Source organism: Ranitomeya variabilis, chromosome 3 (genome assembly GCF_051348905.1).
Source record: "Ranitomeya variabilis isolate aRanVar5 chromosome 3, aRanVar5.hap1, whole genome shotgun sequence".
In the NCBI taxonomy this organism is placed as follows: Eukaryota; Metazoa; Chordata; class Amphibia; order Anura; family Dendrobatidae; genus Ranitomeya; species Ranitomeya variabilis.
This window is the reverse complement of record NC_135234.1, coordinates 134602576-134619851: the sequence shown is the minus strand read 5'-3', so window position 1 is coordinate 134619851 and position 17276 is coordinate 134602576.

Sequence of the window (17276 nt, the reverse complement as noted above, 5' to 3'; positions counted from 1 at the left end):
GTAAAAAGAATCAATGAACATATGGAGAACATGGGTGAGAGTGGGAAAGTAATAAAGAGTAACATATGGATGATATTTCAACACTAGTAACAGTTTGTTTTATTCTAGAAAAGCAGGACATGATCAGCAGAAATCAGAGGTACTAATATAACGATTAGACAGAATATTTTGAGCTGCTTTAGCTCAATATACTGCCATCATCCATGAAATTTGTGCCATCAGAACCCTAACATTTCCTTAATTATTATCTTTCTTTTTAATGTTTAACATTACTTTACATTTTCACCCTTGATCACAATCGAAGATCTTTGAAGCAGTAATGGTCAGAATTAATAATTACAGCAATCATGTACTACGTTTGTTAAATGATAAAGTGATGCAGTTTGTTCTATTGAACTTTAATGCATGGCTTTAAAGAAACAGTAGATGGCACCATTGTCTCATAGCAAGAATGTATCAGTTTAATGAGTAGTTGGGTAAATGTGGTGTATTCAGTTTTGTTATTGCTGTTGATGATAACTGAGCTTAGGACAGGAAAATGAAGTCTCCAAAATAATAGCACAAAATAATAACACCCACAGAAGCAGCAGAGCCAAATTTGTAATTTTTTTGCTTTTTAGTTCACATAAATCATTAGGTTTCCTTCCTGTCCTGTGATGTATTTATACACAGCTTAACACATAACCATTCTCATAAACTCACAATTTACAGCTCAGGATCTGATTTACCTTGGTCACATAAAAATGCATATACAGTGGGTACGGAAAGTATTCAGACCCCTTTAAATTTTTCACTCTTTGTTTCATTGCAGCGATTTGGTAAATTCAAAAAAGTTCATTTTTTTCTCATTAATGTACACTCTGCACCCCATAAGTATTCAGGCCCTTTGCTCGGATGCTCATATTTAAGTCACATGCTATCCGTTTCCTTGTGATCCTACTGGAGATGGTTATACTATTTCATTGAAGTCCAGCTGTGTTTAATTAAACTGATAGGACTTGATTTGGAAAGACCCTCACTTCATAGTTCACAGTGCATGCCAGACCAAATGAGAATCATGAGGTCAAAGGAAATAGCCAAGGAGCTCAGAGACAGAATTATGGTAAGATCACTGTGGCTGAGCTCCAGAGATGCAGTAGGGAGATGGGAGAAAGTTCCATAAAGTCAACTATCACTGCAGCCCTCAACCAGTCGGGCCTTTATGGCAGAGCGGTCCGACGGAAACCTCTCCTCAGTGCAAGACATATGAAAGCCCGCATAGGGTTTGCTAAAAAAACACATCAAGGACTCCCAGACTATGAGAAATAAGATTATCTGGTTTGATTAGACGAAGATAGACCTTTTTGGTGATAATTGTAAGCAGTATGTGTGGAGAAAAACAGACACTGCTTATCACCAGCCCAATAAAATCCCAACATGGGAAACATGGTGGTGGCAGCATCATGCTATGGGAGTGTTCTTCAGCTGCAGGGACAGGATGGCTGGTTATCATAGAAGGAAACATGAATGTGGCCAAGTACAGATATTTCCTGGATGAAAACTTCTTTCAGAGTGCTCTGGACCTCAGACATGGCCAAATGTTCACCTTCCAAAAAGGCAATGACCCTAATCACACTGCTAAAATAACTAAGGAGTGGCTTCAGAACAACTCTGTGACCATTCTTGACTGGCCCAGCTAGAGCCCTTACCTAAACCCAATTGAGCATTTCTGGAGAGACCTGAAAATGGCTGTCCACCAATGTCCATCATCCAACCTGATGGAACTGGAGAGGATCAGCAAGGAAGAATGGCAGAAAATCCCCAAATCCAGATGTGAAAAACTTGTTGCATCATTCCCAAGGAGACTCATGGATGTACTAGCTAAATAGCATGCTTCTATTCAATACTGAGCAAAGGGGATAAATACTTATGACTATGTGATATTTCAGTTTTACTTTTGTAAAAAATTAGAAAAATTTGTACATTTCTGTTTTTTTTCAGTCAGAAAGGGGTGCAGAGTTTACATTAATAAAAAAAAAACTTATTTGAATTTATCAAAAGGCTGCAATCATCACAGGTGATTCTCGGCCCTGATGACATCACTGGTGATGCTCGGCCATTATGACATCACTGGTGATTCTCGGCTATGATGACATCACTGGTGATGCTCGGCCATGATGACATCACTGGTGATGCAAGGCCATGTTGACATCACTTTTGATTATCGGCCATTATGACATCACTGGTGATTCTCGGCCATGATGACATCGCGGGTAATGCTTGGCCATTATGACATCACTGTTGATGCTCGGCCATGATGACACCACTGGTGATTCACGGCCATGATGACATCACTGGTGATTCTCAGCCATGATGACATCACTGGTAATGCTTGGTCATGATGACATCACTGGTGATGCACGGCCATGATGACATCACTGGTGATGCTCCACCATGGTGACATCACTGGTGATGCTCGGCCATGTTGACATCACTGGTCATGCTCGGCCATGATGATATCACTGGTGATTCTCGGCCATGATAACATCACTGGTGATGCACGGCCATGATGACATTACTGGTGATGCTCGGCCATGATGACATCACTGGTGATGCTCGGCCATGATGACATCACTGGTAATGCTCGGCCATGATGATATCACTGGTGATGCATGGCCATGATGACATAACTGGTGATGCTCGGCCATGATGACATCACTGGTCATGCTCGGCCATGATGAAATCACTGTTGATGCTCGACCACGATGACATCACTGGTGATGCTCAGCCATGATGACATCACTGGTGATGCTCGGTCATGAGGACATCACTGGTGATGCTCAGCCATGATGACATCACTGGTGATGCTCGGCCATGATGACATCACTGGTGATGCTCGGCCATGAGGACATCACTGGTGATGCTCGGCCATTATGACATCACTGTTGATGCTCGGCCATGATGATATCACTGATGATTCTTGGCCATGATGATATCACTGGTGATTCTCGGCCATGATAACATCACTGGTGATGCACGGCCATGATGACATTACTGGTGATGCTCGGCCATGATGACATCACTGGTGATGCTCGGCCATGATGACATCACTGGTAATGCTCGGCCATGATGATATCACTGGTGATGCATGGCCATGATGACATAACTGGTGATGCTCGGCCATGATGACATCACTGGTCATGCTCGGCCATGATGAAATCACTGTTGATGCTCGACCACGATGACATCACTGGTGATGCACAGCCATGATGACATCACTGGTGATGCTCGGTCATGAGGACATCACTGGTGATGCTCAGCCATGATGACATCACTGGTGATGCTCGGCCATGATGACATCACTGGTGATGCTCGGCCATGAGGACATCACTGGTGATGCTCGGCCATTATGACATCACTGTTGATGCTCGGCCATGATGATATCACTGATGATTCTTGGCCATGATGATATCACTGGTGATGCTTGGCCATGATGACATCACTGGTGATGCTCAGCCATGATGACATCACTGGTGATGGTAGGCCATGATGACATCACTGTTGATGCTCAGCCATGATGACATCAATGGTGATGCTCGGCCATGAGGACATCACTGTTGATGCTCGGCCATTTTGACATCACTGTTGATGCTCGGCCATGATGACAACACTGGTGATTCTCAGCCATTATGACATCACTGGTGATGCTCGGCCATGATTACATCACTGGTGATTCTTGGCCATAATAATATCACTGGTGATGCTTGGCCATTATGACATCACAGGTGATGCTCAGCTATGATGACATCATGGGTGATTCTCGACCATGATGACATCACTTGTGATTCTCGGCCAAGATGATATCACTGGTGATGCTCAGCCATGATGACATCACTGGTAATTCTCAGCCATGATGACATCACTGGTGATTCTTGGCCATGATGACATTTCTGGTGATTATCCACCATTATGACATCACTGGTGATGCTTGGTCTTTATGAAATCACTAGTGATGCTCGGACATGATGACATCACTGGTGATTCTTGGCCATGATGACATCACTGGTGATGTTCGGCCATGATGACATCACTGGCGATGCTCTACCATGATGACATCACTGGTGATGCTTGGCCACAATGACATCACTATTGAGACTCGGCCATGATGACATCACTGGTTATGACATCACAGGTGATGTTCAGCCATGATGACATCACTGGTGATTCTCGGCCATTATGACATCACTGGTGATGCTGGGCCATTATGACATTACTGTTGATGCTCCGCCATGATGACATCACTGGTGATTCTCAGCCATTATGACATCACTGGTGATGCTCGGCCAAAATTACATCCCTGGTGATGCTCAACCATCAGGACATCACTTTTGATTCTCGGCCATGATGACATCACTGGTGATTCTTGGCCATAATGACATCACTGGTGATGCTCGGCCATAATTACAATACTGGTAAATCTCAGCCATGATGACATCACTGGTAATGCTTGGCTATGATGACATCACAGTTGATTCTCGGCCATGATGACATCACTGGTGGTGCTCAGCCATGATGACATCAGTGGTCATGCTCTGCCATGATATCATCACTGGTGATTCTCGGTTATGAGGACATCACTGGTGATGCTCAGCCTTGATGACATCACTGGTGATGCTCGACCATGATGACCTCATTGGAGATTCTTGGCCATGATGATATCACTGGTGATGCTTGGCTAAAATGACATCACTGGTGATGCTCGGCCATGATGATATCACTGTTTATGACATCACTGGTGATGCTCAGCCATGATGATATCACTGCTGATTCTCAGCCATTATGACATCACTGATGATTCTCAGCCATGATGATATTACTGGTGATGCTCAGCCATTATGAGATCACTGGTGATGCTCGGCCATGATGACATCACTGGGATGTCATAATGGCTGAGCATCACCAGTGATATCATTATGGCCGAGAATCACCAGTGATGTCATCATGGCTGAGTATCAACAGTGAAGTCATTATGGCTGAGCATCAAAAGTGATGTCATAACCAGTGATATCTTCATGGCCGAGCATCACTAGTGATGTCATAATGGCCAAGAATCACCAGTGATGTCATCAAGGCCGAGCATCACCAGTGATGTCATCATAACCGAGAATCACCAGTGACGTCATCATGGCCAAGAATCACCAGTGATGTCATCATGGACGAGCATCATCAGTGATGTCATCATGGCCGAGCATCACCAGTGATGTTATCATGGCAGAGCATGACCATTGATGTCATAATGGCCGAGAATCACCAGTGATGTCATCATGGCTGAGAATTACCAGTGATGACATTACGGTTGAGCATCACCAGAGATGTCATAATGGCTGAGCATCACCAGTGATATCATCATGGCCGAGAATCACCATTGATGTCATCATGGCTGAGAATCACCAGTAATGTCATCATGGCTGAGCATCACCAGTGATGTCATAACCAGTGATGTCATCATGGTCAAGCATCATTAGTGATGTCATAATTGCCAAGCATCACCAGTGATATCATCATGGCCAAGAATCACCAATGAGGTCATCATGGTCGAGCATCACCAGTGATGTCATCAAGTCCGTGCATCACCAGTGATGTCATCATATCTGAGAATCACAAGTGACATCATCATGGCCGAGAATCACCAGTGATGTCATCATGGCCGAGCATCATCAGTGCTGTCATCATGGCCGAGCATCACCAGTGATTTTTTCATGGCAGAGCATGACCATTGATGTCATCATGGCTGAGAATCACCAGTGATGTCATCATGGCTGACAATCACCAGTGATGTCACCATGGCCGAGCATCACCAGTGAAATCATCATGGCTGAGAATCACCAGTGATGTCATAATGGCTGAGAATCACCAGTGATGTCATCATGGCTGAGCACCACAAGTGATGTCATCATGGCTTCGAATCACCAGTGATGTCATCATGGCCGAGCATCACCAGTGAAATCATCATGGCTGAGAATCACCAGTGATGTCATAATGGCTGAGAATCACCAGTGATGTCATCATGGCTTCGAATCACCTGTGATGTCATCATGGCCGAGCATCACAAGTGACATTATCATGGCCGAGAATGACCATTGAAGTACTAATGGCCGAGCATGACCAGTGATGCAGTCATGGCCGAGCATAACCAGTGATGTCATCATGGCCGAGCATCAACAGTGATGTCACCATGGCAGAGCATAACCAGTGATGTCATCATAGCTGTGCATCACCAGTGATGTCATCATGGCTGAGCATCACCAGTGATGTCATAATGGCCGATCATCACCAGTGATGTCATGATGGCTGAGCATCACCAGTAATGTCATCATGGCTGAAAATCACCAGTGATATTATCATGGCTGAGCATCACCAGTGATGTCATAATGGCTGAGCATCACCAGTGATATCATCATGGCTGAGAATCACCAGTGATGTCATTATGGCTGAGAATCACCAGTGATGTCATCATGGCTGAGCATCACCAGTGATGTCATAACCAGTGATGTCATCATGGCTGAACTTCACCAGTGATGTCATACTGGCTGAGCATCACCAGTGATATCATCATGGCCGAGAATCACCAGTGATGTCATCATTGCTGAGAATCACCAGAGATGTCATAATGGCTGAGCATCACCAGTGATGTCACAACCCGTGATGTCATCATAGCCGAGCATCACCAGTTATGTCATAATGGCCAATCATCACCAGTGATATCATCATGGCCAAGAATCACCAATGAGGTCATCATGGTCGAGCATCACCAGTGATGTCATAACCAGTGATGTCATAATGGCCTGGAATCACAAGTGATGTCATCAAGGCCAAGCATCACCAGTGATGTCATCATAACCGAGAATCACCAGTGACATCATCATTGCCAAGAATCACCAGTGAAGTCATCATGGTCGTGCATCATCAGTGATGTCATTATGGCCAAGCATCACAAGTGATGTTATCATTTCAGAGCATGACCATTGATGTCATAATAGCCGAGCATTAACAGTGATATCATTATGGCCGAGCATCACCAGTGATATCATCATGGCCGAGAATCACCAGTGATGTCATCATGGCCGAGAGTCACCAGTGATTTCATCATGGCCATGATGACATCACTGGTTATGCTCGGCCATGATGACATCACTGGTGACCCTCGGCTATGACTACATCACTGGTCATGCTCGGCCATGATGACATCACTGGTGATGCTCGGCCATGATGACATCACTGGTTATTCTCGGCCATGATGATGTCACTGGTGATTCTCGGTTATGATGACATCTCTGATGATTCTCGGCCATTATGACATCACTGGTGATGCTAGGCCATTATGACATCACTGGTGAGGCTAGACCATGATGACCTCATTTGTGATTCTCGGCCATAAAAATGTCACTGATTATGCTTGGCCTTTGTGACATCACTGGTGATGCTCGGCCATAATGACATCACTAGTTATGACATTACTGGAGATGTTCAGCCATGATGACATCACTGGTGATTCTAGGCCATGATGATATCACTGGTGATTCTCAGCCATTATGAGACCACTGGTGATGCTCGGCCATGATGACATCACTTGTCATGCTCGGCCATGATGACATCACTGGTGATGCTCGGTCATGATGACATCACTGGTGATGCTCGGCCAGGATGACATCACTATTGATGCTCGGCCATGATGATATCACTGGTGATGCTCGGCCATGATGACATCAAGGGTGATGCTCGGCCATTATGACATCACTGGTGATGCTCATCCATGATGACAACACTGGGGATGCTCGGCCATGACTACATTACAGATGATGCTTGGCCATGATGATATCACTGGTGATGCTCAGCCATGATAACATCACTGGTGATGCTCGGCCATGATGACATCACTGGTGATGCTCGGCCATGATGACATCACTGGTGATGCTCGGCCATGATTACATCACTGGTCATGCTTGGCCATGATGACATCACTGGTGATGCTCGGCCTTGATGACATCACTGGTGATGCCTGGCCATCATGACATCACTGGTGATTCACATCCATGATGACATCACTGGTGATGCTCGGCCATGAAGACATCACTAGTCATACTCTGCCATGATGACATCACTGGTGATGCTCAGCCATCATGACATCACTTGTGATTGTCGGCCATTTTGACATCACAGGTGATTGTCCACCATGATAAAACTGGTGAAGATTGGCCATTATAATGATGCTCGGCCATGATGATATCACTGGTGATGCTCAGCCATGATGACATCACTGGTGATGCTCGGCCATGATGACATCACTGGTGATGCTCGGTCATGATGACATCACTGGTGATGCTCGGCCAGGATGACATCACTATTGATGCTCGGCCATGATGATATCATTGGTGATGCTCGGCCATGATGACATCAAGGGTGATGCTCGGCCATTATGACAATCACTGGTGATGCTCATCCATGATGACAACACTAGTGATGCTCAGCCATGACTACATTACAGATGATGCTCGGCCATGATGATATCACTGTTGATGCTCAGCCATGATGACATCACTGGTGATGCTCGGCCATGATGACATCACTGGTGATGCTCGGCCATGATGACATCACTGGTGATGTTCTGTCATGATGACATCACTGGTAATGCTCGGCCATGATGACATCGCTTGTCATGCTCGACCATGATGACATCACTGGTCATGCTTGGCCATAATGACATCACTGGTGATTCTCGGCCATGATGACATCACTGGTAATGCTCTACCATGATGACATCACTGGTGATGCTCGGCCATGGAGACATCACTGGTGATGCTCGGCCATGATGACATCACTGGTGATGCTCGGCCATGATGACATCATTGGTCATACTCTGCCATGATGACATCACTGTTGATTCTCATCCATTATGACATCACTGGTGATGCTCAGCTATAATGACATCACTGGTGATGCTCGGCCATGATGACATCACTGGTGATGCTCGGCCATGATGACATCATTGGTCATGCTCAGCCAAGATGACATCACTGGTGATTATCGGCCATGATGACATCACTGGTGATTCTCAGCCATGATGACATCGCTGGTGATTCTCGGCCATGATGATATCACTGGTGATGCTTGGCCATGATGACATCACTGGTGATGCTCGGCTATTATGACATCACTGGTGATGCTCGGCCATGATGACATCACTGGTGATGTTCAGCCATGATGACATCACTGGTGATGCTCGGACATGACTGCATTACAGATGATGCTTGGCCATGATGATATCACTGGTGATGCTCGGCCATGATGACATCACTGGTGGTGCTCGGCCATGATGACATCACTGGTGATGCTCGGCCATGATGACATCACTGGTGATGCTCAGCCATGATGACATCACTGGTAATGCTCTACCATAATGACATCACTGGTGATGCTCGGCCATGGTGACATCACTGGTGATGCTCGGCCATGATGACATCACGGGTGATGCTCGGCCATGATGACATCACTGGTCATGCTCAGCCATGATGACATCACTGGTCATGCTCGACCTTGATGACATCACTGGTCATGCTCAGCCTTGATGAAATCACTTGTCATGCTCGGCCATAATGGCATCGCTGGTGGTGCTTGGTCATGATGACGTCACTGTTGGTGCTCAGCCATGATGATATCACTGGTGATGCTTGGCCATGATGACCTCACTGGTGATGCTTGGCCATCATATCATCACTGGTGATTCTCGGCCATGATGACAGCACTAATGATTCTTGGACATGATGACATCACTGTTGATTCTCAGGCATGATGATATCACTAGTGATGCTCAGCCATGATGACATCACTGGTGATGCTCGGCCATGATGACATCACTGGTGATGCTCGGCCATGATAACATCACTGGTCATTCTCGGCCATGACGAAATAACTGGTCATGCTCAACCATGGTGACATCCCTGGTCATGCTCGACCATGATGACATCACTGGTCATGCTCGGCCATGATGACATCACTGGTGATGTTCGGCCATGATGACATCACCAGTGATACTCAGCCTTGTCTACATTACAGATTATGCTCGGCCATGATGACATCACTGGTGACGCTCGGCCATGATGACATCACTGTTCATGCTAGGCCATGATGACATCACTGGTCGTGCTCGCCCAAAATGACATCACTGGTGATGCTCGCCCATAATGACATCACTGGTTATGCTCGGCCATGATGACATCACTGGTCATGCTCGGCCATGATGACATCACTGGTGATTCTCGGCCATGATGACATCACTGGTCATGCTTTGCCATTGTGACATCACTGGTGATTCTCGGCCATGATGACATCACTGATGATGCTTGGCCATGATGACATCACTGGTGATGCTCGGTCATGATGACATCACTGGTGATGCTCGGCCAGGATGACATCACTATTGATGCTTGGCCATGATGATATCACTGGTGATGCTCGGCCATGATGACATCAAGGGTGATGCTCGGCCATTATGACATCACTGGTGATGCTCATCCATGATGACAACACTGGGGATGCTCGGCCATGACTACATTACAGATGATGCTTGGCCATGATGATATCACTGGTGATGCTCAGCCATGATAACATCACTGGTGATGCTCGGCCATGATGACATCACTGGTGATGCTCGGCCATGATGACATCACTGGTGATGCTCGGCCATGATTACATCACTGGTCATGCTTGGCCATGATGACATCACTGGTGATGCTCGGCCTTGATGACATCACTGGTGATGCCTGGCCATCATGACATCACTGGTGATTCACATCCATGATGACATCACTGGTGATGCTCGGCCATGAAGACATCACTAGTCATACTCTGCCATGATGACATCACTGATGACATCACTGGTGATGCTCGGCCATGAAGACATCACTAGTCATACTCTGCCATGATGACATCACTGGTGATGCTCAGCCATCATGACATCACTTGTGATTGTCGGCCATTTTGACATCACAGGTGATTGTCCACCATGATAAAACTGGTGAAGATTGGCCATTATAATGATGCTCGGCCATGATGATATCACTGGTGATGCTCAGCCATGATGACATCACTGGTGATGCTCGGCCATGATGACATCACTGGTGATGCTCGGTCATGATGACATCACTGGTGATGCTCGGCCAGGATGACATCACTATTGATGCTCGGCCATGAGGATATCATTGGTGATGCTCGGCCATGATGACATCAAGGGTGATGCTCGGCCATTATGACATCACTGGTGATGCTCATCCATGATGACAACACTAGTGATGCTCAGCCATGACTGCATTACAGATGATGCTCGGCCATGATGATATCACTGTTGATGCTCAGCCATGATGACATCACTGGTGATGCTCGGCCATGATGACATCACTGGTGATGCTCGGCCATGATGACATCACTGGTGATGTTCTGTCATGATGACATCACTGGTAATGCTCGGCCATGATGACATCGCTTGTCATGCTCGACCATGATGACATCACTGGTCATGCTTGGCCATAATGACATCACTGGTGATTCTCGGCCATGATGACATCACTGGTAATGCTCTACCATGATGACATCACTGGTGATGCTCGGCCATGGAGACATCACTGGTGATGCTCGGCCATGATGACATCACTGGTGATGCTCGGCCATGATGACATCATTGGTCATACTCTGCCATGATGACATCACTGTTGATTCTCATCCATTATGACATCACTGGTGATGCTCAGCTATAATGACATCACTGGTGATGCTCGGCCATGATGACATCACTGGTGATGCTCGGCCATGATGACATCATTGGTCATGCTCAGCCAAGATGACATCACTGGTGATTATCGGCCATGATGACATCACTGGTGATTCTCGGCCATGATGACATCGCTGGTGATTCTCGGCCATGATGATATCACTGGTGATGCTTGGCCATGATGACATCACTGGTGATGCTCGGCTATTATGACATCACTGGTGATGCTCGGCCATGATGACATCACTGGTGATGTTCAGCCATGATGACATCACTGGTGATGCTCGGACATGACTACATTACAGATGATGCTTGGCCATGATGATATCACTGGTGATGCTCGGCCATGATGACATCACTGGTGGTGCTCGGCCATGATGACATCACTGGTGATGCTCGGCCATGATGACATCACTGGTGATGCTCAGCCATGATGACATCACTGGTAATGCTCTACCATAATGACATCACTGGTGATGCTCGGCCATGGTGACATCACTGGTGATGCTCGGCCATGATGACATCACGGGTGATGCTCGGCCATGATGACATCACTGGTCATGCTCGACCTTGATGACATCACTGGTCATGCTCAGCCTTGATGAAATCACTTGTCATGCTCGGCCATAATGGCATCGCTGGTGGTGCTTGGTCATGATGACGTCACTGTTGGTGCTCAGCCATGATGATATCACTGGTGATGCTTGGCCATGATGACCTCACTGGTGATGCTTGGCCATCATATCATCACTGGTGATTCTCGGCCATGATGACAGCACTAATGATTCTTGGACATGATGACATCACTGTTGATTCTCAGGCATGATGATATCACTAGTGATGCTCAGCCATGATGACATCACTGGTGATGCTCGGCCATGATGACATCACTGGTGATGCTCGGCCATGATAACATCACTGGTCATTCTCGGCCATGACGAAATAACTGGTCATGCTCAACCATGGTGACATCCCTGGTCATGCTCGACCATGATGACATCACTGGTCATGCTCGGCCATGATGACATCACTGGTGATGTTCGGCCATGATGACATCACCAGTGATACTCAGCCTTGTCTACATTACAGATTATGCTCGGCCATGATGACATCACTGGTGACGCTCGGCCATGATGACATCACTGTTCATGCTAGGCCATGATGACATCACTGGTCGTGCTCACCCATAATGACATCACTGGTGATGCTCGCCCATAATGACATCACTGGTTATGCTCGGCCATGATGACATCACTGGTCATGCTCGGCCATGATGACATCACTGGTGATTCTCGGCCATGATGACATCACTGGTCATGCTTTGCCATTGTGACATCACTGGTGATTCTCGGCCATGATGACATCACTGATGATGCTTGGCCATGATGACATCACTGGTCATGTTCGGCCATGATGACATCTCTGGTCATGCTCGGCCATGATGACATCACTGGTTATTCTCAGCCATGATGACATCACTGGTGATTCTCGTCCATGATGACATCACTGGTAATGCTCTACCATGATGGCATCACTGGTGATTCTCGGCCATGCTGACATTGCTGGTGAAGCTCGGCCATGATTTCATCACTGGTGATTCTCATCCATTATGACATCACTGGTGATGCTCAGCCATGATGACATCACTGGTGATGCTCGGCCATGATGACATCACTGGTGATGCTCGGCCATGATGACATCACTGGTTATGCTCGGCCATGATGACATCACTGGTCATGCTCGGCCATGATGACATCACTGGTGATTCTCGGCCATGATGACATCACTGGTCATGCTTTGCCATTGTGACATCACTGGTGATTCTCGGCCATGATGACATCACTGATGATGCTTGGCCATGATGACATCACTGGTGATGCTCGGTCATGATGACATCACTGGTGATGCTCGGCCAGGATGACATCACTATTGATGCTCGGCCATGATGATATCACTGGTGATGCTCGGCCATGATGACATCAAGGGTGATGCTCGGCCATTATGACATCACTGGTGATGCTCATCCATGATGACAACACTGGGGATGCTCGGCCATGACTACATTACAGATGATGCTTGGCCATGATGATATCACTGGTGATGCTCAGCCATGATAACATCACTGGTGATGCTCGGCCATGATGACATCACTGGTGATGCTCGGCCATGATGACATCACTGGTGATGCTCGGCCATGATTACATCACTGGTCATGCTTGGCCATGATGACATCACTGGTGATGCTCGGCCTTGATGACATCACTGGTGATGCCTGGCCATCATGACATCACTGGTGATTCACATCCATGATGACATCACTGGTGATGCTCGGCCATGAAGACATCACTAGTCATACTCTGCCATGATGACATCACTGATGACATCACTGGTGATGCTCGGCCATGAAGACATCACTAGTCATACTCTGCCATGATGACATCACTGGTGATGCTCAGCCATCATGACATCACTTGTGATTGTCGGCCATTTTGACATCACAGGTGATTGTCCACCATGATAAAACTGGTGAAGATTGGCCATTATAATGATGCTCGGCCATGATGATATCACTGGTGATGCTCAGCCATGATGACATCACTGGTGATGCTCGGCCATGATGACATCACTGGTGATGCTCGGTCATGATGACATCACTGGTGATGCTCGGCCAGGATGACATCACTATTGATGCTCGGCCATGAGGATATCATTGGTGATGCTCGGCCATGATGACATCAAGGGTGATGCTCGGCCATTATGACATCACTGGTGATGCTCATCCATGATGACAACACTAGTGATGCTCAGCCATGACTGCATTACAGATGATGCTCGGCCATGATGATATCACTGTTGATGCTCAGCCATGATGACATCACTGGTGATGCTCGGCCATGATGACATCACTGGTGATGCTCGGCCATGATGACATCACTGGTGATGTTCTGTCATGATGACATCACTGGTAATGCTCGGCCATGATGACATCGCTTGTCATGCTCGACCATGATGACATCACTGGTCATGCTTGGCCATAATGACATCACTGGTGATTCTCGGCCATGATGACATCACTGGTAATGCTCTACCATGATGACATCACTGGTGATGCTCGGCCATGGAGACATCACTGGTGATGCTCGGCCATGATGACATCACTGGTGATGCTCGGCCATGATGACATCATTGGTCATACTCTGCCATGATGACATCACTGTTGATTCTCATCCATTATGACATCACTGGTGATGCTCAGCTATAATGACATCACTGGTGATGCTCGGCCATGATGACATCACTGGTGATGCTCGGCCATGATGACATCATTGGTCATGCTCAGCCAAGATGACATCACTGGTGATTATCGGCCATGATGACATCACTGGTGATTCTCGGCCATGATGACATCGCTGGTGATTCTCGGCCATGATGATATCACTGGTGATGCTTGGCCATGATGACATCACTGGTGATGCTCGGCTATTATGACATCACTGGTGATGCTCGGCCATGATGACATCACTGGTGATGTTCAGCCATGATGACATCACTGGTGATGCTCGGACATGACTACATTACAGATGATGCTTGGCCATGATGATATCACTGGTGATGCTCGGCCATGATGACATCACTGGTGGTGCTCGGCCATGATGACATCACTGGTGATGCTCGGCCATGATGACATCACTGGTGATGCTCAGCCATGATGACATCACTGGTAATGCTCTACCATAATGACATCACTGGTGATGCTCGGCCATGGTGACATCACTGGTGATGCTCGGCCATGATGACATCACGGGTGATGCTCGGCCATGATGACATCACTGGTCATGCTCGACCTTGATGACATCACTGGTCATGCTCAGCCTTGATGAAATCACTTGTCATGCTCGGCCATAATGGCATCGCTGGTGGTGCTTGGTCATGATGACGTCACTGTTGGTGCTCAGCCATGATGATATCACTGGTGATGCTTGGCCATGATGACCTCACTGGTGATGCTTGGCCATCATATCATCACTGGTGATTCTCGGCCATGATGACAGCACTAATGATTCTTGGACATGATGACATCACTGTTGATTCTCAGGCATGATGATATCACTAGTGATGCTCAGCCATGATGACATCACTGGTGATGCTCGGCCATGATGACATCACTGGTGATGCTCGGCCATGATAACATCACTGGTCATTCTCGGCCATGACGAAATAACTGGTCATGCTCAACCATGGTGACATCCCTGGTCATGCTCGACCATGATGACATCACTGGTCATGCTCGGCCATGATGACATCACTGGTGATGTTCGGCCATGATGACATCACCAGTGATACTCAGCCTTGTCTACATTACAGATTATGCTCGGCCATGATGACATCACTGGTGACGCTCGGCCATGATGACATCACTGTTCATGCTAGGCCATGATGACATCACTGGTCGTGCTCACCCATAATGACATCACTGGTGATGCTCGCCCATAATGACATCACTGGTTATGCTCGGCCATGATGACATCACTGGTCATGCTCGGCCATGATGACATCACTGGTGATTCTCGGCCATGATGACATCACTGGTCATGCTTTGCCATTGTGACATCACTGGTGATTCTCGGCCATGATGACATCACTGATGATGCTTGGCCATGATGACATCACTGGTCATGTTCGGCCATGATGACATCTCTGGTCATGCTCGGCCATGATGACATCACTGGTTATTCTCAGCCATGATGACATCACTGGTGATTCTCGTCCATGATGACATCACTGGTAATGCTCTACCATGATGGCATCACTGGTGATTCTCGGCCATGCTGACATTGCTGGTGAAGCTCGGCCATGATTTCATCACTGGTGATTCTCATCCATTATGACATCACTGGTGATGCTCAGCCATGATGACATCACTGGTGATGCTCGGCCATGATGACATCACTGGTGATGCTCGGCCATGATGACATCACTGGTTATGCTCGGCCATGATGACATCACTGGTCATGCTCGGCCATGATGACATCACTGGTGATTCTCGGCCATGATGACATCACTGGTCATGCTTTGCCATTGTGACATCACTGGTGATTCTCGGCCATGATGACATCACTGATGATGCTTGGCCATGATGACATCACTGGTGATGCTCGGTCATGATGACATCACTGGTGATGCTCGGCCAGGATGACATCACTATTGATGCTCGGCCATGATGATATCACTGGTGATGCTCGGCCATGATGACATCAAGGGTGATGCTCGGCCATTATGACATCACTGGTGATGCTCATCCATGATGACAACACTGGGGATGCTCGGCCATGACTACATTACAGATGATGCTTGGCCATGATGATATCACTGGTGATGCTCAGCCATGATAACATCACTGGTGATGCTCGGCCATGATGACATCACTGGTGATGCTCGGCCATGATGACATCACTGGTGATGCTCGGCCATG